The 26,062-nt window shown below is 39.2% G+C and overlaps 1 long non-coding RNA gene across 1 annotated transcript; it reads right to left on the reverse strand.

Moving 5' to 3' along the window:
* Positions 1–21: 21 nt before the first annotated feature.
* LOC132596852 (uncharacterized) lies at positions 22–26,062 on the reverse strand. The gene is made up of 3 exons (XR_009563005.1): positions 25,993–26,062; positions 15,500–15,584; positions 22–3,628 (listed from the first exon to the last, which is right to left on the reverse strand). It is a non-coding gene; the product is annotated as an uncharacterized lncRNA (long non-coding RNA).

The following is a 26,062-nucleotide window of genomic DNA, read 5'->3' on the forward strand; positions in this document are numbered from 1 at the left end:
AGTCTGATAAATAATCTCTTAAATATTTATTTTCTTTGCTTGCCTGTATTTATGTTAACAGAAAAACTCTGAATTGTTGGGCCCCAAATTCAGTTGAGGTATCGCTAGTTTAGTCCTATATTTTCTATAGCCATCTTTATATTGTGTTGTAGCAAGACCCTTAAGAATTTCACTTCTGTATTTTATCATGGGGACATAATCTGAAAGTCAACAAAACTGTATGCACAATGATATCTGTAAAATCCTTAATTATAAAAGCAAACACTGAAAATAACTTAAGTGTCAACAATGGGAAAATGGCTAACTAGTTACAATGGAATGCTTAAAGTAAGTTTTATTTAATTAAATAAATTACATTAAGAATATAATTAATTTTAACAACATTAAGGTAATGTTTATATGATAATATTAAGTAAAAAAACAGGCTACAAAAATGTATATACATTTTACATATCAACTATGTAAAAAATATACAAAGGAAAAAAGTTGGAAAGAAAACGTAATTCATCAGTTTAAAGATATATTCTCTACCACACACATTTTCTATAATTGGGATTCATTGTATCACCAAGTATATATTAACTGTAGTACCCTTGTTTTTCTAAAAGGTTGTTGGAATATTTGAATTTCCTTTCATGCCTTACTTTTTTAATGTCAATTGGTTATCTGGGTAGTGGGCCATTTTGTGGGTAATGGGTCATTTTGTGCTTTCCTGTATTTAAAAAAAAAACCCTATATTTAAATTTTTTTAGAAAATTAGTGTTATGGGAAATACTAGCCAAAGTCTCTAACACTATGATGTATATATTTTTTTCATTTTTCTTCTGGAAAGAAGATGAAGTTAACAAATTATGATCATGAAGTAATTTTTACCAGGATTTGTGTGACCTTTCTAAGAAAGTAAATACATATATATCAATAAGGAAAAAGTACATGCAGTTTCGCAGAATGTCCATGAGAAGTCATACATCTTTCTTTGTTAATGCTCACTTGCTATTTAATGTTTCTATTAGAAAATTGAGAGAGACTTGCCCCTTAGTACTTTGAATGAGGCTACAAAGTTGTGTGAATGTCCATGTTGAAACTGCCGCAAGTGAGGAATAAGAGTTAAGTATACACTGTCACCAAACGCCCACAGTATTTGCTTGGTGGAGGTATTAAAGGGATCAGACCCATTGCCCTCTTCCTTGAAGCTGTCACTCAATACTGCGCGGGAAGTTGGGCTGTAGGTTGTCCAGCAAGCACTGTCCAGCTCTAGGAGCACGCAAGCCATGTCAGCTTGGGTGGTCCTGGACTACACAAATATTTGAGATAGTCTCATCTTTGTCAGGAGACTAAATGCAATGCAAATAAGACAAAAATTTTGCTTAGAAATGTCTTAGAGAATAAAGGGAAAATTTTTAAAATGTTTGAATGCTTTTTGCTTTTTTAATATCCTAAAATTTCCATTTCATTTCATTTAAAAGCCTTGTCCAGAGACAGGAGATCATCCTGATTTTTGGCAAGGTTCTAAATGGCTAGGCAACTATCCTAACATAATTTATTTACTAATTAATCTTTTCCACATTGATTTGAAATAATGCCTGTATCTTTTACAAAATTCCCATATACACATTCTATTTTTAGACTCCCAATACTATTCCACTGAAGTGTAGATTTCTTGGCATAACATACCAAATTGTTTCAAGCATTATAGCTTCATGATTAAATATCCAATTGGGTCAGTGTATTAGTTATCTATTGTTGCATAACAAGTAACCCCTGAAATTCAGCATCATAAAACAACATTACCTCACACAATTGTAAGGAATCTGGGGGCAGCTTAGATGGGTGGTTCTGCCTCAGAGTCTCACAAGGTGGCTATCCAGGTGTAGGATGGGGCTGAAGTCATCTCAAGACTTGACTGGGCTGAAGGAGCCACTTCTAAGGTCACCCACATTGTTGTTGTGGACAGGGATTGGTTCCTCACTTGATGCTGGCCAGAGGTTTTAGTTCCTTGCCACATAGGTCTTTCCACAGGGCTGCTCACAATATGGCAGCTTGTATCCTCCAGGGTGAGAGACCAGGGGATGGGGGGATGTCCAAGGCAGAAGCCTGTCTTTTATAACCTAATCTTGAAGCTGACATATCCTTACCTCTGTCATATGTTACGGGTCACACAGACCAATTAATCTGTAAATTAATAGTGTTCCAGATTTTAAAAAGTATAGCATTCTCAGTTAAATATAATTTTCAGATAAACATCAAAATTTAGTATATCACAATAAAGTGAGTCACATGAATTTTTCGGTTTCCTAGTGCACGTATAAGTTATGTTTACACTATAATGTAGTCTAGTAAGTGAGCAATAGCATTATGTCTGAAAAAACAATGCACATACCTTAATTTAAAAATACGGTTGGATAGCATTTTACCCATAGAACTTCTTTCAAAATTAGAGTCAATCCTCTTAAACCCTGGCACTGCTTTATCAACTAACTTTATGTAATACAGTAAGTCCCCTACATACGAATGAGTTCTGTTCCGAGAGTGCGTTCGTAAGTCCAATTTGTTCGTTAAGTCCAACAAAGTTAGCCTAGATACCCAACTAACACAATTGGCTACACAGTACTGGACTGTAATAGGTTTATAATACTTTTCACACAAATAATACATTAAAAAAAACACGAAAAATAAAGAAGACATTTTTAATCTTACAGTACAGTACCTTGAAAAGTACAGTAGTATAGTACAACAGCTGGCATACAGGGGCTGGCATGGAGTGAACAGGCGAGAAGAGTTACTGACTGGAGGAGGGAGAGGTGGTGGGATCACCAGCAATAGGAGACGGAGGGCAAGATGCAATTTCACTCACGCCCGACACTGTCAGCACAGGTTCTGGTTGCTCGCTGGATTCAATTCTATCTATCCTCTTGAAAGAATGATCCAGTGATGTCTGAGTAGTAGCTTTTTTTTCTTGTCAGAAATGACACGGTAGCACTGGATTGCATTCTGAACGGCCGCTGCAACCTTCGTGTACCATTCTATGTTCGGGTCCTGTGCCTCAAAAACTAACAGTGCCTCCTCAAATAAAGAAAATCCCCTTGATATTTCCTGCGTCATGAATCTCTTCGGTTCTTCAGTTACTTCTTCTTCCTGTTGTCTCTCTTCGTCCTTTCTCTGGGCCTCCAATTCCATCAGATCTTCACTAGTATGCTCTTCGTGTTGCACAGCCAGGAGTTCAATGAAGTCGTCCTCTTGCAGATCTAGCTCCACCTTCTCTCTGAGGGTCACTAAGTTGCTGAAGAGCTCTTTGGACTCCTCATCCACCTTCTCAAATACACGAAAATCATGAACAAAGGTTCTTCCAAACCCCATTCACGGTGACGGCCATAACCTCACACCAAGCAAAATCAATGGTTTTTATGGCCTTGTAGATGTTATAGTCCTTCCAAAATTGTCACAAGGTTGTTTCTGATTCGTCACTTGCCGTTACCGCCTGACGAAAAGTATTATGTAAATAATATTTCCTGAAAGTCACTGTAACTCCCTGGTCCATAGGTTGGATGAATGACACAGTATTCGATGGCAGATGCACTACTTTGACGTTGGGATGAAAGTCATCCATGAATGGGGGTAGCCCAGAGCACTGTTGAGCAGCAAAAGAATGTTGAATGGGACATCATTCTCCAAGCAATATTCCTCTACCTCTGGGATAAAGTGGTGGAAAAACCAGTGCTGGAAAATGGCCTGTGTAACCCAGGCTTTGGGGTTACTCTTCCACACAACAGGAAGAGAGCCCTTGGCTATGTTTTTAAGGGCTCTTGGGTTCTCTGAATGATAAACTAAGAGAGGTTTCAGCTTCATATCACCAGAAGCATTGCCACCAAACAACAGAGTTAGCCTATGCTTTGCTGCTTTATAGCCTGGCAACCACTTTTCCTCCTTACTGATATAACTTTGGTCTGGCATCCTCTTCCAGTACAATCCTGACTCATCCACAATGAAAACCTGTGCCTTCATCAATAATTTCGCAAAGTGTTTCAGGAAATTCCTGGGCAGCTACCATACCTGCATTCGCTACTTCACCACATACTTTTTTTTTTTTTTTGGAGTAAGATTGCTTTACAATGTTGTGTTAGTTTCTTCTGTATAACGAAGTGAATCAGCTATATGTATACATATATCCCCTCCCTCTTGGACCTCCCTCCAATCCCCACCCCCATCCCACCCAGCTAGTTCATCACAGAGCACCAAACTGAGCTCCCTGTGCTTTATACCAGGTTCCCACTAGCTATCTATTTTACACACAGTAGTGTATTTATGTCAAACCTAATCTCCCAATTCATCTCACCCTCTCCTTCCCGCCCTGTGTCCACACGTCCTTTCTTTACATCTGCATCTCTATTCCTGCCCTGGAAATAGGTTCATCTGTACTATTTTTCTAGATCCCACGTATACGCAGTAACATACGATATTTGTTTTTCTCCTTCTGACTTACTTCACTCTGTATGACAGATTCTAGGTCCATCCACATCTCTACAAATGACCCAATTTCATTCCTTTTTATGGCTGAGTAATATTCCATTGTATATACGTGCCACACCTTCTCTATCCATTCATCTGTCAATGGGCATTTAGGTTGCTTCCATGAGCTGGCTATTGTAAATAGTGCTGCGATGAACACTGGGGTGCATGTGTCTTTTTGAATTATGGTGTTCTCTGGGTATATGCCCAGTAGTGGGATTGCTGGGTCATATGGTAATTCTATTTTTAGTTTTTCAAGGAACCTCCATACTGTTCTCCCTAGGGGCTGTATCAATTTACATTCCCAGAAACAGTGCAAGAGGGCTCCCTTTTCTCCACACCCTCTCCAGCATTTACTGTTGGTAGATTTTTGATGATGGCCATTCTGACCAGTGTGAGGTGATGCCTCATTGTAGTTTTGATTTGCATTTCTCTAATAATTAGTGATGCTGAGCAGTTTTTCATGTGCTTCCTGGCCATCTGTATGTCTTCTTTGGAGAAATGTCTATTTAGTTCTTCTGCCCATTTTTGGATTGGGTTGTTTGTTTTTTTGATATTGAACTGCATGAGCTGATAATATATTTTGGAGATTAATCCTTTGTCCATTGATTTGTTTGCAAATATTTTCTCCCATTCTGAGGGTTGTCTTTTCATCTTGTTTATAGTTTCCTTTGCTGTGCAAAACGTTTTAAGTTTCATTAGGTCCCATTTGTTTAGTTTTGTTTTTATTTCCATTACTCTAGAAGGTGGGTCAAAAAAGATCTTGCTGTGATTTATGTCAAAGAGTGTTCTTCCTATGTTTTCCTCTAAGAGTTTTAGAGTGTCTGGTCTTACATTTACGTCTTTAACGCATTTTGAGTTTATTTTTGTGTATGGTGTTAGGGAGTGTTCTAATTTCGTTCTTTTATATGTAGCTGTCCAGTTTTCCCAGCACCACTTATTGAAGAGACTGTCTTTTCTCCATTGTATATCCTTGCCTCCTTTGTCATAGATTAGGTGACCATAGATGCATGGGTTTATCTCTGGGCTTTCTATCCTGTTCCATTGATCTATATTTCTGTTTTTGTGCCAGTACCATGTTGTCTTGATTACTGTAGCTTTGTAGTATAGTCTGAAGTCCAGGAGCCTGACTCCTCCAGCTCCGTTTTTTTCCCCTCAAGACTGCTTTGGCTCTTCAGGGTCTTTTGTGTCCCCATACAAATTTTCAGATTTTTTGTTCTAGTTCTGTAAAAAACGCCATTGGCAATTTGATAGGGATGGCATTGAATCCGTAGATTGCTTTGGGTAGTATAGTCATTTTCACAATATTGACTCTTCCAATCCGAGAACATGGTATATCTCTCCATCTGTTGGTATCATCTTTAATTTCTTTCATCAATGTCTTATAGTTTTCTGCATACAGGTCTTTTGGCTCCCTAGGTAGGTTTATTCCTAGGTGTTTTATTCTTTTTGTTGCAATGGTAAATGAGAGTGCTTCCTTAATTTCTCTTTCAGATTTTTCATCATTAGTGTATAGGAATGCAAGAGATTTCGGTGCATTAATTTTGTACCCTGCAACTTTACCAAATTCATTGATTAGTGCTAGTAGTTTTCTGGTGGCATCCTTAGGATTCTCTATGTATAGTATCATGTCATCTGCAAACAGTGACACTTTTACTTCTTCTTTTCAGATTTGTATTCCTTTTATTTCTTTTTCTTCTCTGATTGCTGTGGCTAGGACTTCCAAAACTATGTTGAATAATGGTGGTGAGAGTGGACATCCTTGTCTTGTTCCTGATCTTAGAGGAAATGCTTTCAGTTTTTCACCATTGAGAATGATGTTTGCTGTGGGTTTGTCGTATATGGCCTTTATTATGTTGAGGTAGGTTCCCTCTATCCCACTTTCTGGAGAGTTTTATCATAAATGGGTGTTGAATTTTGTCAGAAGCTTTTTCTGCATCTATCAAGATGATCATATGGTTTTTATTCTTCAATTTGTTAATATGGTGTATCACATTGATTGATTTGCATATATTGAAGAATCCTTACATCGCTGGGATAAATCCCACTTGATCATGGTGTATGATCCTTTTAATATGTTGTTGGATTCTGTGTGCTAGTATTTTGTTGAGGATTTTTGCATCTATATTCATCAGTGATATTGGTCTGTAATTCTCTTTTTATGTAGTATCTTTGGTTTTGGTATCAGGGTGATGGTGGCCTCATAGAATAAGTTTGGGAGTGTTCCTTCCTCTGCAATTTTTTTGGAAGAGTTTGAGAAGGATGGGTGTTAGCTCTTCTCTAAATGTTTGATAGAATTTACCTGTGAAGCCATCTGGTCCTGGACTTTTGTTTGTTGGAAGATTTTTAATTATAGTGTCAGTTTCATTACTTGTGATTGGTCTGTTCATATTTTCTATTCCTTCCTGGTTCAGTCTTGGAAGGTTATACCTTTCTAAGAATTTGTCCATTTCTTCCAGGTTGTCCATTTTATTGGCATAGATTTGCTTCTAGTAGTCTCTTAGGATGCCTTGTATTTCTGCAGTGTCTTTGTAACTTCTCCTTTTCCATTTCTAACTTTATTGATTTGAGTCCTCTCCATTTTTTTCTTGATGAGTCTGGCTAATGGTTTATCAATTTTGTTTATCTTCTCAAAGAACCAGCTTTCAGTTTTATTGATCTTTGCTATTGTTTTCTTTGTTTCTATTTCATTTATTTCTGCTCTGATCTTTATGATTTCTTTCCTTCTGCTAAATTTGGGTTTTGTTTGTTCTTCTTTCTCTAGTTCCTTTAGGTGTAAGGTTAGATTGTTTATTTGAGATTTTTCTTGTTTCTTGAGGTGAGATTGAATTGCTATAAACTTCCCTCTTAGAACTGCTTTTACTGCACCCCATAGATTTTGGGTCATCGAGTTTTCATTTTCATGTGTGTTTCTATGCACTTTTCTTTATTTCCTCTTTGATTTCTTCAGTGATCTCTTGGTTATTTAGCAGCGCACTGTTTATACTCCATGTATTTGTGTTTTTTACAGGGTTTTTTTCCCCTGTAATTGATTTCTAATCTCATAGCACTGTGGTCAGAAAAGATGCTTGATACAATTTCAGTTTTCTTAAATTTTCCAAGGCTTGATTTGTGACCCAAGATGTGATCTATCCTGGAGAATGCTCTGTGAGCACTTGAGAAGAAACTGTATTCTGCTGCTTTTGGGTGGAATGTCCTGTAAATATCAGTTAAATCTATCTGGTCTATTGTGTCATTTAAAGTTTGTGTTTCCTTATTTATTTTCTGTCTGGATGATCTGTCCATTGGTGTAAGTGGGGTGTTAAAGTCCCCCACTATTATTGTGTTACTGTCAATTTCCCCTTTTATGGCTGTTAGCATTTGCCTTATGTATTGAAGTGCTCCTATGTTGAGTGCATAAATATTTATAATTGTTATATCTTTTTCTTGGGTTGATCCCTTGATTAACCCAAGATCATTATGTGGTGTCCTTCCTTATCTCTTGTAACAGTCTGTATTTTAAAGTCTATTTTGATATGAGTATTGCTACTCCAGCTTTCTTTTGATTTCCATTTGCATGGAATATCTTTTTCCTTCCCCTCACTTTCAGTCTGTATGTGCCCCTAGGTCTGAAGTGGGTCTCTTGTAGACAGTATATATATGGGTCTTGTTTTTGTATCCATTCAGCCAGTCTGTGTCTTTTGGTGGGAGCATTCAATCCATTTACATTCAAGGTAATTATTGATATGTATGTTTCTATTACCACTTTCTTGTTTTGAGTTTGTTTTTGTGGGTCTTTTTTTAATATTATCTATCTCTATATATATTTATTTATTTATTTTATTTATCTGGCTGCATTGGGTCTTCAGTTGCGGCACGTAGGCTCTTCATTGCAGTGTGCAGGCTTCTCTCTAGTTGTGGTGAGCAGGCTCCAAAGTATGCTGGCTTAGTTGCTCTGCAGCATGTGGGATCTTAGTTCCCCAACCAGGGCCCAAACCTGCACCCCCTGCATTGGAAGGCGGTTTCTTAATAACTGGACCACCAGGGAAGTCCCTGCCTTTTTCTTCTCTTGTGTTTCCTGCTTAGAGAAGTTCCTTTAGCATTTGCTACAAAGCTGGTTTGGTGGTGCTGAATTCTCTTAGCTTTTGCTTGTCTGTAAAGCTTTGATTTCTCCATCGAATCTGAATGAGATCCTTGCTGGGTAGAGTAACCTTGGTTGTAGGTTTTTCCCTTTCATCACTTTAAATATATCCTGCCACTCCCTCCTAGCCTGCAGAGTTTCTGTTGAAAAATCAGCAATAACCTATGGGGATTCCCTTGTATGTTATTTGTTGCTTTTCCCTTGCTGCTTTTAATTTTTTTCTTTGAATTTAATTTTTGTTAGTTTGATTAATATGTGTGTCTTGGTGTGTTTCTCCTAGGGTTTATCCTGTATGGGACTCTCTGTGATTCCTGGACTTGGGTGGCTATTTCCTTTCCCATGTTAGGGAAGTTTTCGACTATAATCTCTTCAAATATTTTTTCAGACCGTTTCTCTTTCTCTTCTTCTTCTGGGACCCCTATAATTCGAGTGTTGGTGCATTTAATGTTGTCCCAGAGGTGTCTGAGACTGTCCTCAATTCTTTCCATTCTTTTTTCTTCATTCTGCTCCTCAGCAGTTATTTCCACCATTCTATCTTCCAGCTCACTTATTCGTTGTTCTGTCTCAGTTATTCTGTTATTGATTCCTTCTAGAGTACTTTTCATTTCCGTTATTGCATTGTTCATCACTATTTGTTCTATAGTTCTTCTAGGTCTTTGTTAAACATTTCTTGTATTTTCTCGATCCATGCCTCCATTCTATTTCTGAGATTTTGGATCACATTTACTATCATTACTCTGAATTCTTTTTCAGGTAGGTTGCCTATTTCCTCTTCATTTATTTGGTCTTCTAGGTTTTTACCTTGCTCCTTCATCTGTAACATACATTTTTGTCACTTCATTTTTTTTTTTTGATGGGTGGGGCTGTGTTCCTGTCTTAGCAACTGTTTGGCCTCAGGTGTCCAGCATTGGGGTTTGCAGGCAGTTGGGTAGAGCCAGGTCTTGGTTCCAAGATAAGGACCTCCAGGAGACCTCACCCTGATTAATATTCCCTGGGGTTTGAAGTTCTCTGTTAGTCCAGTGGTTTGGACTCCCACCACATGAGCTCAGGCCCAACCCCCAGTCTGGGAGCCTGCAAGCTGCTTGGTTTGACCAAAACAAAAGGTGGGGGGGCAGAACAATAACAAAGAATTAAAAATAAAATAAAATAAGAAAAATAAAAAAATTTATTAGAAAAAATAAAAATATAAGTGAAACAACAGCAAGGTAAAACAGAACCACAACAGCAAAAAAAAAAAAAAAAAAAAAGCCAGAAAATGCCTTGGCCATGTGGGGCAGGGCTTTGGCGGAAGCAGGGCTTTGGCATGGGGTGCGGCCAGAGGGGGCTTCAGAGCGCAGATCAGGACCTCAGCAGGCTCCCTGGGGCCCAAATGGGTGGGGGAAATGCTGGCCCATTCCCTCCTATCCCTCAGGGGTCTCTTTCCATTTCCACTGATCTCACTGTGGGTGGGCCCCTCCCGAGCGTGGGAACCCTTCCCCTCCCACAGCCGCCCTTCAGGGGCACAGGTCCTGTCCCACCTCCACTTCTCCTCCCCACTTCTCCCCCCCCACATCCTACCCGGTCGCTCGGGGGTTCCTCCCGTCCCCTTAGGTGTCCAAGGTCCCCCACCAGCACCTGGTAGGTGCCCTAGTTGTGAGGAGATGCAAACTCCACGTCCTCCTACTCCTCCATCTTGACCTCCCCAGTTTCTCGCCATTTACCTTTACATTGTGAAGGCTGGCTCTAGCCTTGAACCAATGAAACCTGCCACGGCTGGCATGAAAAGATGCGCTCTCTGATTATTTGCTGTGCTTCTTCTTCAAGTCTTCATAAAGGCTTTTAGCTTTCTCTTGAATCAGCATTAAGCTGAGCAGGACTCAATGCTGATGCTGATCCTGCATCCACACACTGAGAAGCTTCTCCATCTCCTCCGTCACTTGTCCACACTTCTTCAGTATTATTGTCAACATCATCGGCACAGCAGACTTCACATGTTTCCATGATCTTGTCCTTCTTCTTTAGAACTGTGCCAATGGTGGAACGATTCATGTTATAGTAATGAGTGGCAGCTACCATCTTTTTGCCTCTCTCCACTCTCTCAATTATTTTCAGTTTGTTTACATCGTTATCGCTTGATGTTTCTTAGCAGTACCAGCTACATCACCACTGCTTTTACGCTTGTTTCCGGACATCCTGGGCTTGAAATAAAGATATTGTACTACTGTACTCTATACAGTACTGTAAAGTACACAAAAGCACAACCACTTGTAGAGGATGCATGCACGTGACAATGTACGCCAGACACGTGAACTTACTTACATGATTGGACATGCAAATTCACGTTCGCATCTTTGAAAGTTCACAACTTGAAGGTTCGTACTTAGGGGACTTACTGCATTCTAAATCCTCTGTGGTCATTTCAACAATCTTCACAGCATCTTTACCAGGAGTAGATTTCATCTCAAGAAATCACTTTCTTTGTTCATCCATAAGAAACAACTCTTCATCCTCTCAAGTTTTATCATGAGATGGCAGCAATTCAGTCACATCTTCAGGCTCCACTTCTAATTCTAGTTCTCTTGCTATTTCTTGCTACCACATCTGCTGAAGCCTTAAACTCCTCAAAGTCATCCATGAGGGTTGGAATCAACTTCTTCCAAACTCCTATGGATACTGATATATTGACCTCTTCCCATGAATCATGAAAGTTCTTTTTTTTTTTTTTTCCTTTCGGGAGAAGGAAAGATTGATTTATTACTTGCAGCTAGTAAGGAGAACACCTGGTGATCTTTCCCAAAACAGTGTCTCCACAAATGTTCTTAATGGCATCCAGAATGGTGAATCCTTTCCAGAAAGCTTTCTATTTAGTTTACCCAGATCCATCAGAGGAATCACTATCTATGGCAGCTACAACCTTACAAAATGTGTTTCTTAAATAATAAGATTTGAAACTGTTAATTACTCCTTGATCCACGGGCAGCAGAATGGATGTTATGCTAGCAGGCATGAAAACAACATGAGGGACTTCCCTCGTGGTCCAGTGGTTAAGACTCAGAGCTCCCAATACAGTGGGCACGGGTTTGATCCCTGGTCAGGGAACTAAGATCCCACATGCCACTCAGCGCAGCCAAAACAAAAAACAAAAAAAAACACATGAATCTCATTGTACATCTCCATCAGAGCTCTTGGGTGACTGGGTCCATTGTCAATAAGAGTAATATTTTGAAATGAATCTTTTTTTCTGAGCAGTAGGTCTCAAGAGTGGGCTCAAAATATTCAGTAAACCATGTGGTCAACTGATGTGATGTCATCCAGGCTTTGTTGTTCCATTTACACAGCACAGGCAGAGTAGATTTAGCATAATTCTTAAGGGCCCTGGGATTTTCAGAATGGTAAATGAGTATTGGCTTTAACTTAAAGTCACCAGCTGCATTAGCCCCTAACAAGAGAATCAGCTTGTCCTTTGAATCTTTGAAGCCAGATATTGATTTCTCCTCTCTAGCTATGAAAGTCATAGAGGGCATCTTCTTCCAATATAAAGCTGTTTCATCTACACTGAACTCTGTTGCTTAGTGTAGCCACCTTCATTAATTATCTTAGCTAGGTCTTCTGGATAACTTGCTGCAGCTTCCACATCAGCCCTTGCTGCTTCACCTTGCACTTTTATGTTATGGAGACAGCTTTCCTTAAACCTCATGAACCAACCTTGACTGGCTTCAAACTTTTCTTCTGTAGCTTCCTCTCTTAGCCTTCACAGAATTGAACAGCATTAGGACCTTGCTCTGGATTAGGCTTTGGCTGAAGGGAATGTTGTGGCTGGTTTGATCTTCTATCTGGACCAATAAAACTTTCTCCCTATCATCAGTTAGGCTGTTTTGCTTTCTTATCATTTGTGTATTCACTACAGTAACACTTTTAATTTCCTTCAAGAACTTTTCCTTTGCATTCATAACTTAGCTCACTGTTTGGTGCAAGAGGCCTAGCTTTCAAGTCTATCTGGGCTTTTGACTGCCTTCCTCACTAAGCTCAATCATTTCCAGCCTATGATTTAAAGTGAGAGATGTGCAACTCTTCCTTTCACTTGAACACTCAGAGGCCATTGTAGGGTTATCGATTGGCCTAATTTCAATATTGTTGTGTCTCAGGGAATGGGAGGCCCAAGGAGACAGAGAGAGAGATGGGGTAGAGCAGTCAGAACACACACATTTATCAACTAAGTTTGCCATCTTATATAAGTGCAGCTTGTGGTGCCCCAAAACAATTATAATAGTAACATCAAAGATCACTGATCACAGATCACCATAACAGGTATAATAAAAATGGAAAAGTTTGAAATACTGTGAGAATTACCAAAATGTGACACAGAGACACAATATGAGCAAATGCTCTTGGAAAACTGGCACCAACAGGACTGCTCAACACAGTGTTATCACAAACCTTTAATTTGTAAAAAACACAGTATCTGTGAAGTACAATAAGGCAAAGCACAATAAAATAAGGTATGCCAATGTACGTATGCCCTGTGCAACATTTAAAAATTATGCATTGTTTGTCTGAAGTTCAAATTTAACTGAGAATTCTATATTTTATCTGGCAGCCCTACCCTGGTACAATATAGGAGGGGACTACACAAGGGTGTGAAAGCCAAGAGGCAGACAGTGATCACTGGGGTCTGTCTTATAGGTTGGCTACCAGAGCTAAGTCTTCCCATACAACACTTTTTTTTTTTTTGGCTGATCAATTTCACAGTCACTCTTTCAGTGAAACTGAAAATCAAGTCACAGTCCAAAAAAAGAAATCAGTTATAGTTTTTGTTAAGATTTCATTAAATCTACAGATTAATGCAAGGGAAATGGATATATTTATAGTATGGAGTTTTCTCACCAAGCCTTTTTATATCCTCTATTAAGTTTTATATTTTTCTTCATCTAGGTCATGCATACTTCCTGTTAGGAGTTTGCTGTTATTATAGTTTTGGTTTGTGATTATAATTTTACCTATGATAGTTTTGAGATGGTTTTGGTTGGAATATAAGTTATAATTTTACCTATGATAGTTTTGAGATGGTTTTGGTTGGAATATAAGACTATTATTGATTTTTGTACATTTATTTTGTTATGGCTACCTTATTGAATGTTCCTATTATTTCTAGTAACTTTTAAGTTGATTCCCTTAGGTTTTCCAGGTACGTTATAATGTCATCTGCAACTAATGATAATTTTGCCACCTCCTTTTCAATATTTAAACCTCTCATTTTGTTTTTTTGACTGATTATACTGTCTATGGAGCAGTTATCATTTTTATGAGAAAAACTTGAGCCTTGGAATAGTCTTCTGAATTGAGAGAAAATAATATATAGGAAAACTACTTTACACATTTTATTATTTAGGTTGAGGTGTAACTGTAAGTATGATGTTTCCAGACTACCCTCCCCAAATCTGCTACACAAAAAGCTTCCCAGAATTTCACTTTGTTTAAATATCCCACATCTGCATTGCTTTCAATGAACTTATAACAAAGTCTGCCTTCCAGAAACAGTGGAACTTTTTCCTTACCATTTCAGGCAGACATTCAAGGGGAGTTTTCACAGGACTTTAGACATGTCACTTCCCCCAAAAGTGTATTACATAAAAAGCTTTGGATCAGGAAAACAAGAATCACACATATACAGATAAATAAGGACTCCTGAAAATCCAGAATACAGTCCACAGCACAAAAACAACATAACCTAATGGGAGAGGGAGAAGAAAAGCCCAGAGAGAGAGACAGCTCACAGGGGAATGTTCTGCCAGGCATTGGCTCCCTCTCTTAAACAACAGCTGTTAATAAATCTCTTGAGCAGTGGGAGTGTCAGATTTTTTAGCTGGGAAACAGGGGTAGCTATCTGGCTGGAAGGGAAGACTGGAGGACTTGTATTAACTGAGGGCTGCTTCTGGGTAGTTAGCACACCGTTTTTACTTCGAATGCATATTACACAACAATAAAAATAACGTGTTTTCTAAAGATGCTCTTATTTATAATTTACAAACTTTTTTCTTCTTACATATGAATTCTGATTCTGGAGGGCAGCTATGGGTTTTATGCAAATTGGTGGGGGGAAGCTAAAGCTCTCCTAAGCCACTCCTTCACACCCACAGGTCTACAAAGCACTGTTCTAAATTGTATGAAAGCATAAAGTTTAAAAAGATACGATTCTACCCATATGGGAATAGAATATAGAAAAGAGTGGATAGATGTATAACTGATTCACTTCGCCATACAGCAGAAAATAACACAACATTGTAAATCAACTACACTCCAAAAAAATTAATTAAAAATAAAAATATAAAAATAAAATATACAATTCTTACCCTCAGAAAAGCACAATCCAAAGGTGTAAAGAGAATGCAAGGAGGGAATCAAAGAAGGTGACTGAGGTAACTAACTGTTGACTATGGGCACAGTACAGAACTACTCAACCTCCAGGTCACAAATGATGACACAGATGTTCAGGGCTAAGTTGATTTTAAAATTCTGTCTTAACACTGTGTTGATGATGGCAAAATATTCCCATGGAGGGGGGTTATAGGAACAAGGAAGGAGGTGTGTCTTTTCCTAACACACCGGGTGATGTGGTCCTAAGCCATGATGAGTCTGGAGAGGCACCTCCTCCCATGTAACAGCTTTTTGGGAAACAGGTAATATGAGCTACTTCAAGTTCTATGGAGAGTTTAACTTGGGTCTGGAGGCTTGGAAAAAAATCCAGATGGAGTGGCTTCAATTCAATACATATTTACTGAGTACATTTGTATCAGGTACTACATGGGGGACAAAATAAGGCAAAGGTATCTATCCTCAGAGTCAACGGAAGACGTTTTCATCTCTGACATCTCAGAATCACACTCAGGATCTTACCTGTAAATACTAACGCAAGGATCCACCGACACAACTGGCCTTGCATTTTCTAGAAGTTTCTTGTCTTTGAGATTGTGTGCCATTCCTGAACAGAGTACAAAAAAATAAAATGTGAAAGGTGCTCTGGCATGCCCTTTAACTCTCAAATGCAGACCTCAGGAAAAAAACACTGCAAATTTCAGCTGATTTTGCTCTTGCTCCGTGGGAGGCTGAGTTAAAGCAATTTTTAACTTAATGAACGCTAACTGTGAGCCAATTTAACACAAATATGCCAGACCAAGCCATCCTGTTTGGGCAGTAATCAAAGCAAACCTCATCTTAGCCTGGATCAGTGACATCTACCAGAACCTCATGCCTGGGGAGAAAGACTAACTTAATTAATATTCCTCACTGAATTCTTGATTCTAACCACCATCCCCTCCTCCAAAACCTCTTTCTCTCCATGCTTTCTGCACCTGAGAAAATGGCAACCCACCCACCCAGCCACTTGTTCTACCTGGACACGTTAACGCATCTGCTCTAGACAATGACCGAGTCCAGACAATGACCGAGTCCAGACCATGACCAAGTCCTGTCAACTCTACCCTCCAATACATCTTGAATTTGCTTACTTCTCTCTCCCCTACCAGTATTGTAACCCAAGTCATGCATATCTCCCACCCGGACAACTGCATTAGCTTCCAAGCTGGTGTGCTTGCTTCTACCCTGTCCTCTATCAAATTCCTCAGATACATATGTGATTTAACTTGCATATTGGATATTTCTCCCCTCAGAATGTAAGCTCCGTGAAGACAAAGACTCCTTCTGACTTTTTTTTTACTGGGGTATTCCTGGTGCCTAGCACAGTACCTGGCATACAGTAGGCATCAATAAGACTTGAGAGAATAAATGAATGATAGAAGTCCTCCTGTCCACACAGACAAGTAAGGTTCAGAGTCCATTCTCTTAAGTCTTTTTTCCCTCAGAGCCACATGAGCCATTCCTCAAAGAGAACTGTCTTTTTACTTCCTTCCTTCATTGTACGGTGACCTTTTAGCAGAGTCTTTCAGGAAAAAAATCAGAGTGAGCTCTGAAAGAATCCAGACAGAGCCTGCCTCTTTCTAATGCTTTGGAAAGAGATGACATTTTATGAAGAAAACAAAACAAAACAAAACAATCTTAGACCTTTTGAGGCATTACTGCCATCTGGGGGCAATAATATTAATCTACAGGCAACCAAGAACTTTTCCCTCTGCCCACTAATTGTCTCAATTTTTCTGAAATTTAACAATGAATTTAACCTTGGTATGAGTCTCCTTTTATCCATCATGGCTTCTATTCTGGAAACATATGTCCTTCAGTTCTAGGGCATTTTCTTGAATTATTTCATTGATATTTTTCTCCCCATTTTCTCTTTTGGGAATTCTTATAATTTGGATGTTAGGTCTCCTGAATTGGCTTTTAACTTTCTTATCCTTTTTCTCCCATGTTCCTCCTCTCTTTTTTTGTACTACTTTTTTAGAGGCGATATTTCTGGCTCCACCAAAATATCTCCAACACCACCTTTGGCAAAACAAAGCTGAGGGACTTCCATGGTGGCGCAGTGCTTAAGAATCCACCTGCAAATGCAGGAGACACAGGTTTGAGCCCTGGTCCGGGAAGATCCCACATGTCATGGAGCAACTAAGCCCGTGCGCCACAACTTCTGAGTCCACGTGCCACAACTACTGAAGCCTGTGCGACTAGAGCCCGTGCTCCTCAACGAAAAGCCACCGCAATGAGAAGCCTGCGCACCGCAACGAAGAGTAGGCCCCGCTCGGCGCAACTAGAGAGAGCCTGCGCACAGCAACAAAGACCCAGTGCAGCCAAAAATAAAAAAAAATCAAAAAAAAAATTAAAAAAAAAAAAAGCTGAGTTTATTCTTACTGAAGGAAGAGACAGCACTAACTTGACGGAGTCTTAGCCTCTTGGAGGGGGGAGGGCAAAGCTTAGTTATTTCTGAGGTTTTGCAACCTGGTTTAGGGCAGGTCTTTCAATGCTAGGGCTTATTAGGATTGGACAAGAATAACAGTTTAGTGTTGGTGGTCCCAGCAAGGAAGGATTTTGAGACGCAGATTCAAAGAGCCTAGGGGAGTCAACTGTTCCTTGATGCTATCTATTGGTAAGCTCAGCATTTAAATGGGTTTGGGGGAAGGACAGTCCCAGAATAAACAAAATTATTTACATCTGTCATTGCCTTGTGAAACAGTTCCCTGTAATAATAAAGTTACACTTGAGATGGGTGGAATAGTAAGTCTTGTAAATGCAAACAATAAGCTGTGTGGGTACAGATGGTTTCAGTTCTCAGGGGTCTCCTCACCTGATTTTCCTTCCTTTCTGTTGAATTTTTCACTTCTACTATAGTATCTTCAATTTATGAGTTTTTTTTCTTCTGAAAGCTCCTTTTTAAAGCCTTCTTTCTTTGGGGGGACAAGGATATCAACAAGGACAGAAAATAGAATTTTTTAAAACAAGTTTCCCTGCCAGCTTCATTGCTTCAATGTCCTCTGAGTTCCTTTTGGTGTCTGTCTTTCATGCTGGGCCTTTCTTGGATTGTCTGAGGGTGAGCCTTGGCTGTCCATGAAGAGCAATGAGACCAACAGCAGGGGTGAGGCAGGGTAGGAGGCCGGGCTGGTCAGTGCAGGATGATCATATTAGGACTGCAGGGTTTTGCCCCTCTTGGGGTGGAAAGTTTTCCCACTGAGGAATTATCCAATTGCCTGTGGGGTCAAGGAGGGCATGGAGCAAGCCTGGTTGCCAGCGTTCTCAGAGCTGAGTTACAGAAGGGGGCTGAGATGTCACCATCCAATACTGAGGTTCCCTTAATTCTAATTTTCATTACAGTATCTCTGTCCTCAGCTATGCCTCTTATTTTTTTGTCTCACTCACACTCCCCCTTTCAGAGACACCTAGTACCTCCACCACCTAATCTTTCCTGGGGGTTCTAAAAATTGGCTTGTTATGGCTTCGCCACTAACAGCTTAGTGAACTACTACTCTGCTAAGTCAGTTTCCATTCTTCCAAAATGTGGTTGCTGTCATCTGCTCACCCAGGTTCTTTGTCTTGTGGGTTTATGCATTTTGAACTTACTCCTTTTAGAAGACTTTGGATAGGCAGCAGAGATAAATGAATGTGTTCATTCAACCACATTTAACTAGGAGTCTGCATTACATTCCTAAAGTTCCCTCCAACACTAAATACTGTGATTTTAAGTGCATTTTTGTTAAAGCAAGAGTGAACATAGTTGGGAATGATACTGGAGCAAGTACAGCTTAGGAATCTCATGTCCAAATGCATTAGGAGAAGAGAGGTAATTAGCTTTTTCCCCACCCCCAATAATCAGTCTGGGAAGGCTTTATGGAAAAAGCAAAATTTGAGGAACTATTTATATGATAAGAAATACTCATTTTGACACAGAGTAGATGAAAAAATATTTTAATAACTAAACCTGAGGACTTATTTATACATTTTAAAAAGCAGCAGGAGTGGAATAAAAGAGAAGTTGAGGGAGCCTACAGCAAACTTATTCTTGATCCAGAATGCAACAGGGACCTACCATCAGGCTTTAGGTAGTGAAATGGTATCAGAAAGGCGTGAAAAGAAAGATAACGTAGGAAACTTTGGTATCAATTATAAGGATAAATTGAGGGAGGAAGAGACAATACTAAAAAAAAAAGAAGAAGAAGTTTTTTAAAGAAATGGAAAAGCCAATCTTCTAAAATTCATAGCGAAACGCAAAGGACCTTGATCAGCCAAAACAATACTGAGAAAGAAGCACAAAGTTGGAGGACTCCCTCTCCAATTTCCAGACTTACTATACGGCTACGGTAACCTAGAACAGTGTGTACTGGCATAAGGATAGACATATAGACCAATGGAATATAACTGAGAGTCCAGAAATAAACCCATACATCTATGGCCAACTGATTTTCAACAAGCATGCCAAGACTATTCGACAAGGAAAGAATAGTCTCTTCCATAAATGGTGCTGGGACAACTGGATACCCACACTCCTACTTCACATGATACATCAAAATTAACTCAAAATGTATCAACAGCCTAAATATAAGAGCTAAAACTATAAAACTCTTACAAGGATACATATGGGTAAATCTTCAGGACCTTGGATTCAGAATGGATTCTTAGATATGACACAAAAAGCACAAGCAACAAAAGAAAAATGGATAAATTAGACTTTATCAAGATTGAAAACTTTTGTTCATCAAAGGACATTATCAGGAAAATGAGAAAGACAACCCACAGAATAAAAGAAAATATGTGCAAATCACATGACTAATATAGAGTCTTGGGACTTCCCTGGTGGCACAGTGGTTAAGACTCCACACTCCCAACACAGGGGGCCTGGGTTCGATCCCTGGTCAGGGAACTAGATCCCACATGCATGCCGCAAATAAGAGTTCTCATGCCACAACTAAGAAGCCCACATGCTGCAACTAAGGAGCCCCTGAGCCTCGACTAAGGAGCCCACCTGCTGCAACTAAGACCCGGCACAACCAAATAAATATTTTTAAAAAAAGAGTCTAGTATTCAGAATGTATAAAGAACTCTTACAGCTCAACAACAAAAAGATAAACAACCCGAAGTAAAAATGGGCAAATAACTTGAATAGACATGTCTTCAAACAAATTATACTGGGACTTCCCTGGTGACGCAGTGGTTAAGAATCCGCCTGCTAATGCAGGGGACACAGGTTCGAGCCCTGGTCCGGGAAGCTCCCACATGCTGCGGAGCAACTAAGCCCGTGTGCCACAACTATTGAGCCTGCGCTCTAGAGTCTGCGAGCCACAACTACCGAGTCCGCGTGCCACAGCTACTGAAGTCCACACGCCTAGAGCCCATGCTCCTCAACAAAGACAAGCCACCCCAATGAGAAGCCCACACACCGCAACGAAGAGTAGCCCCTACTGGCCGCAACTAGAGAAAGCCCGCACGCAGCAATGAAGATCCAACACAGTCCAAAATAAATTAATAAATTAATTAAAAAAATTAACCAATGGCCAACAGGCACATGAAAAGGTGCTCAGTATCATTAATCATTAAGGAAATGCAAATCAAAACCACGAGATAACACTTTAAGTCCATTAGGATGACTATTTTTGAAAAGTGGAAAATAAGTGTTGGAAAGGATTGGAGAAATTGGAACCCTTATGCGTTGCTGATGGAAATGTAAAATGGTGCACCTGCCGCAAAAAACAATTTGGTGGTTCCTCAAAAAGTTAAACATAGGATTACCATACGACCCAGCTATTCTACCCCTAAGTATACCGTATACAGAAGAATTGAAAACAGGGACTCAAGCAAGTACACGTACATGAATGTTCACAGCAGTATTATTCACAAAGCTGAACGGTGGAAACAGTCCAAATGTCCGTCAACAGATGAATGGATAAACAAGTTATGGTACACACATATGCACAATGGAATTTTACTCAGCCATAAAGAGAAATGAAGCACTGATACATGATACAACGTGGAGGAACCTCGAAAACACTATGCTTAGTTTAAGCCAGACAAAAAAGATCACATGATTTTACTTCCGTGAAATACCCAGAATAAGTAAATCCATAGAGATAGAAAACAGTCTGGAGCTGTCAGGAACTTGGAGGAAGAAAGAGTGAAGAATGCTTAACGCGTATGGGGTTATCTTTTTGGGGTGGTTAATGAAAATGTTTTGGAACTTGATAGAAGTGGTGACTGAATGATATTGTGAATATTCTAAATGTCACTGATCTGTATACTTTAAACTGGTTAATTTTATTATGTGAATTTCACCTCAATAAAAAAAAGGGGGAGATGCTGAAAGACCCACAAAAAAGGCCTTAGGAGTAAGACAGAAAAAAGCATAGTGACACAAATACAAAGAAAATCAAAATAAGGAATTATAAAACTGAGAATTTCACCCTGGAAACAATGATGGATATGAACATTCTTAGCTCAAAAAAAGGGGAGCAGAGTGTACATAATCACCAAAAAAGCAAATGCAAGGATTTTCTCATCGGGAGAGCTCTGGGAATGCTGGTGGAATAGGTGAGACGAGTGATTATCATAAGACTCAGTAAGATACTGAAGGGCAAGAAACCTAGAGGGAATAGAGAGAGAGAAGAACCCTGCATTTCTGAGAACAAGGGAATTTGACAGAGATACCTCAGAATGGTTTAAAAGTGGATACAGGGAAGACTAGAAAAGAAAAACTATTACCCTGAGGATCCGGACCTACAGTCAGGATATCGTAATAAAAGATAGGAAGACACTGAATACCTAACAGAGACTATTCAAGCTTTAAAACCTACATCTATCTAAGTAATTTGTGAGGAAACCTTGATTATATTACAACTACACATTGTGTATATACTGTACAGTAATATACACATACTACAGTACATGTGCATTGGAGCTCTATGAGTTGAACTACAGTGGACAAACTGGAAAATGTGAGGATTCACAAAGCAGTAATCTAACATTTTAATTCTCAGAAAATAGTGTTGAAAGGCTAACCTAATGAGTGTATAAAGGTATGCATACAAAGGTTTATTGCAGCACTGATTCTTTAGCAAAAGAAAAAAATTGAATCAAAGTGACTATCTACCAGAATGGAAAAGGATAATTTATGGTACCTCCATACAATGAGATATTATGAAGACATTTAAAAGGGTGAGGTAGATTTTTATATACTGGCTTAGAAAGAGGTCCAAAACATAACAAAGTGGGAAAAAAGCATAATGTAGAACAAAATATGCACACGAGTTTCCACTTTTTGTAAAACCAAAGCAAACGAAAAGTCCCAAGGAACAAGTTCTATAAATGCATATGTTTGTGTTAGCCTCGAATAAAGTCTAGAAGACCACACACACAACTGTCAACAGCGGTTACCTCAGGTGGTAATGATTGACAGACTATGCTTAAGTTAATAGGCCCGCAGAATAGTGCCTGACACATAGTTAATGCTCATTACACGTTAACCACTATCATTTTCACTTTATATACTCTGACACTGAATTATTATAAAAGTTACTTCTGTAATTTAAAAAAACAATGCTTGCAGAATGAGAAAAACATATGAAAAGATGCTTAATCTCATTAAGAATCAAGAAAATACAAATTAAAACAACATCATTTCTACCCATTAGATTGGCAAAAAATAAAACATTTATGATATCCATTTTGTTAAAAGTTTGACTGAAGCAGCAATATCATGCACAACTGGTGAAAAATCAATTTGTATTATATTTATAAAGGTTTAAACATGTATATCCTTTGATCTAGCAATTCCACTTCTAGAAATTAATCCTAAAGATATAGTTGCCATATACACAAAGTGATGTGTATAAGAATGCTCACCCAGCAGTGAAAAACTGAAAATAACCCAAATATCTATCAAGGAATGAAATTAAGACACATGGAACATTATGTAATCATTAAAAAGAATAAGATAGAGCTGTATATATCAAATGATAATTCTCTAAGATGTTAAGTGAAAAACAGTAAGTTGTGAATCTGTGCCAGGTAGTTTATTGCTCCTTAGCTCCAAATCTACCTTCTGCCTGTTTTGTGATCCTGGACGTTGTAAGCATTTTTCCTTTGCCCTCTGATATGATTTTAAACTCTACCAGTAGAGGGCGCCGGAGGAACTCTGATGAGGGTAGGCTTCTCCGTGCCTGGTGCTTGCCTACCATCAAGTTTCAACAGCACCCCTGTGGGTGTCTTCCCATTGAGTTCCCTCAGCATCCCTGTGAGCAGCTTCCCAGAATCGTAGTGGTTTCCTGGCGAGTTTCATCAGCCCTCCAACTCGGCATTCCAGCACATCCAGTTTCCTGCGTGCCAGCCCTTCAGTGGGCAGCAACTCAGCAAACTTTGTCATCCAGTGACATAAACCATCACATACTCTCCCATATAGTCCAATTATCAGTCTTGGAGGGAAAGAGGGCCTCTTCCAAATTCTTTCCTTCCTTGAATGCTTTGCCTCAACCCTGGAGGTAGTGGCTGCTCCCTATATCGGCTATTGAATTCTTTTAGAGTTCTCTTCACCCCTTAGTAGTTAATTCCCTATTACTAGTTAATAATTCTCTATGTCAAACTTACTCTATTTGATGTGTGGTTTCTGTCTCCTGACTGAGACCCTAGATGGATACAGTGTCTCATTTATGTTTTTAAAAACCTGTGTGTATGTATGTGTATGCACATACCCACCCCCCTACAGCTATGTAAATGTACAGACGATATGGAATACACCAAATTATTAACAGTGATTATTTCAGGAAAATAAGTGGGATACAAGGATAGGGTAAAAAAAAAGGATTTTCTCATTTACTCTATATATATCTCTCGTTTTAATTTTTTACAATAAACATTAATTCAGGTATTATATAATTGAAACACATCTATAATATTTAAATATATAATATTAATATATTTTAATATATAATATTAATATATTTTAAAATATGGTATATATGGTAATTACGTATAAAATGCCAATTTCTGGGACTTAAATTATATAATTTAAAACAAATATATATTTTTAATATATAGAGAGAAGGTATATATTTTTTATCTATATGGCATATATATGGACATATATATATATATATATCTCATGCTAATTTCTGGGAATTAAAATGGTAGATGGCTGTTTCATGACTGACGTTTGCTCCTGAAAAAATAAGCTATCTAATTATAAATAGAAAAAAGAATAAACTATAAAAAGGCAATGAATAGTATGAAAAGGACAAATTCTAGGTGATGAGGATTTGAGATTATTGCATGATATCAAGAGATGCCAGAAATCATGGCACTGCTCATCATGTCAAGAGTTGCACATGCAGGAAAAATGGTAACAGGAAGATGGACAACTCCAGCTTCATGATATTCAATTTAAATAGAAGTTAGTAGCTACAGTATAAGAGGACACTTATACATTTAAAGCCTGCCTAAGCCACTCCTAAAACCTGGGGGCCTTGAGTAGAAGGGAACCTAATAGATTAAACCCTTAAGTGCCAGCAATTGTCATTCCAATAATTTCCATCTTTATTTCTCAACTTTCACCCTTGCCTAATTGCCTATTTCACAGTAGCCATAGCAAAATCTACTGCTACAGTCAGAACTGTAAAGTCAGCATTCCCTAGCTCCTAATTTAGCAAGGAAGCCTAAGATATAAAATTTTCTTGAAACTAAAGTGTTTTGTGACCAAATGGAGGAACTGAACTTGCGGTAGCGAAGTAGATACATGTGCCATTTATATACAGTATAGATAACTGAACTTGTGATAAGTATAAAGAGCCTTAGACTTAAGACATGGAAACTTTGGTGTGGTTAAAAAAAAAAATCATGGCCCTGCCACTATCTAGTAATTCTTTTTTTTGTACTTAATCAGTTAGGCAGGCAGGTTTCAGAGTCAGATCTCTTGGGATCAAATCCCAGCTATACCACATATTAGAAAGTTAATTGCTCAGCCTGTTTCCTTATTTGTAAAAAGGGAACAATAGTACCTACAGCCCAGGTTTTTGACGAATACATATAAGACATGCACAGCACCTGGTGCTTACTAAGGTCGCAATACATGTCACGTTCACCTTTCCGAGTCTCTGTTATTTTTGTTTTTTTGGGTTTTTGTTTTTGTTTCGTTTGTTTCGTTTTTACCTAAAAAATGAGAGGTCCCCACTAGATTATCTCAAAAGTCCCAAACCTGCCTTACCAGTCTGTAAGTCTACACGATCAGGATGGGTTTCTTAGGCGGTGGCGGGCTGGGAGGATGTAGAGAAAATAGTCTAACATAAAAGTCAACGAAAGAAAAGTTTTCAGAAAGGTGGCAGATAAATCAGTAGAAACTGTCTTAGGGGAGTATACTTTAGAGAATGTGTCGGAGGAGTCACAGTGTCAGGTATCCTGTAAAGGAAAAGGTAAGAAAAGATGCTCCTTTCTCAAAACTAGAGGATGTGAGGGGTAATCCTGCAGTGACTTAGAGGTCGAATCTGTTTATCTGTTAGTCCAATGCTTGGAGTAGAAAGGCCGTCCCAGTTAAAGGAGCCTAGGAAAAGTCCCATTACCAGCCTCGTCTTAAAGGGCCAGGCAGCACTTCTGCACTCACCGGGTAATTTGCATGCCGAGTGAGGCAGAAAGTGTGGCTAGGTTGGTGATCATATGACAGCTGTCTTCCAGGCTTTGCTTTACTGCCTCACTCGGAATGAACTCCTAGGGCATCCTGTAAGGTGGGTTATCCTACTCTTCCCATTCCCCTTTCAACGCCCCGTCTGCACTCTCCCTTCCCCGTCCAGTTGGTCTCACCTCGCCGCCCGGTCCCCATCCCTCCCTCACTCCCTCCCTCTCCCCATTTATCCGGACCCTCGCAAACTCCCACCCTCTCTTTCTTTCCCATCGTTTCCTATTTCCCATTTTCTACGGTTGTAGCCCCCCCTCTTTCCTTTACCATCCCGTACACGCTGCTTTCCCGCGCTCACCTTGCTCCAGGCGACCGCGACTCGCCGACCCACGCAGTAAGGCAGAATTGCGAGCGCCCCAGAGGCCCCG

Source organism: Globicephala melas, chromosome 2, assembly GCF_963455315.2.
Source record: "Globicephala melas chromosome 2, mGloMel1.2, whole genome shotgun sequence".
Lineage (NCBI taxonomy): Eukaryota > Metazoa > Chordata > Mammalia > Artiodactyla > Delphinidae > Globicephala > Globicephala melas.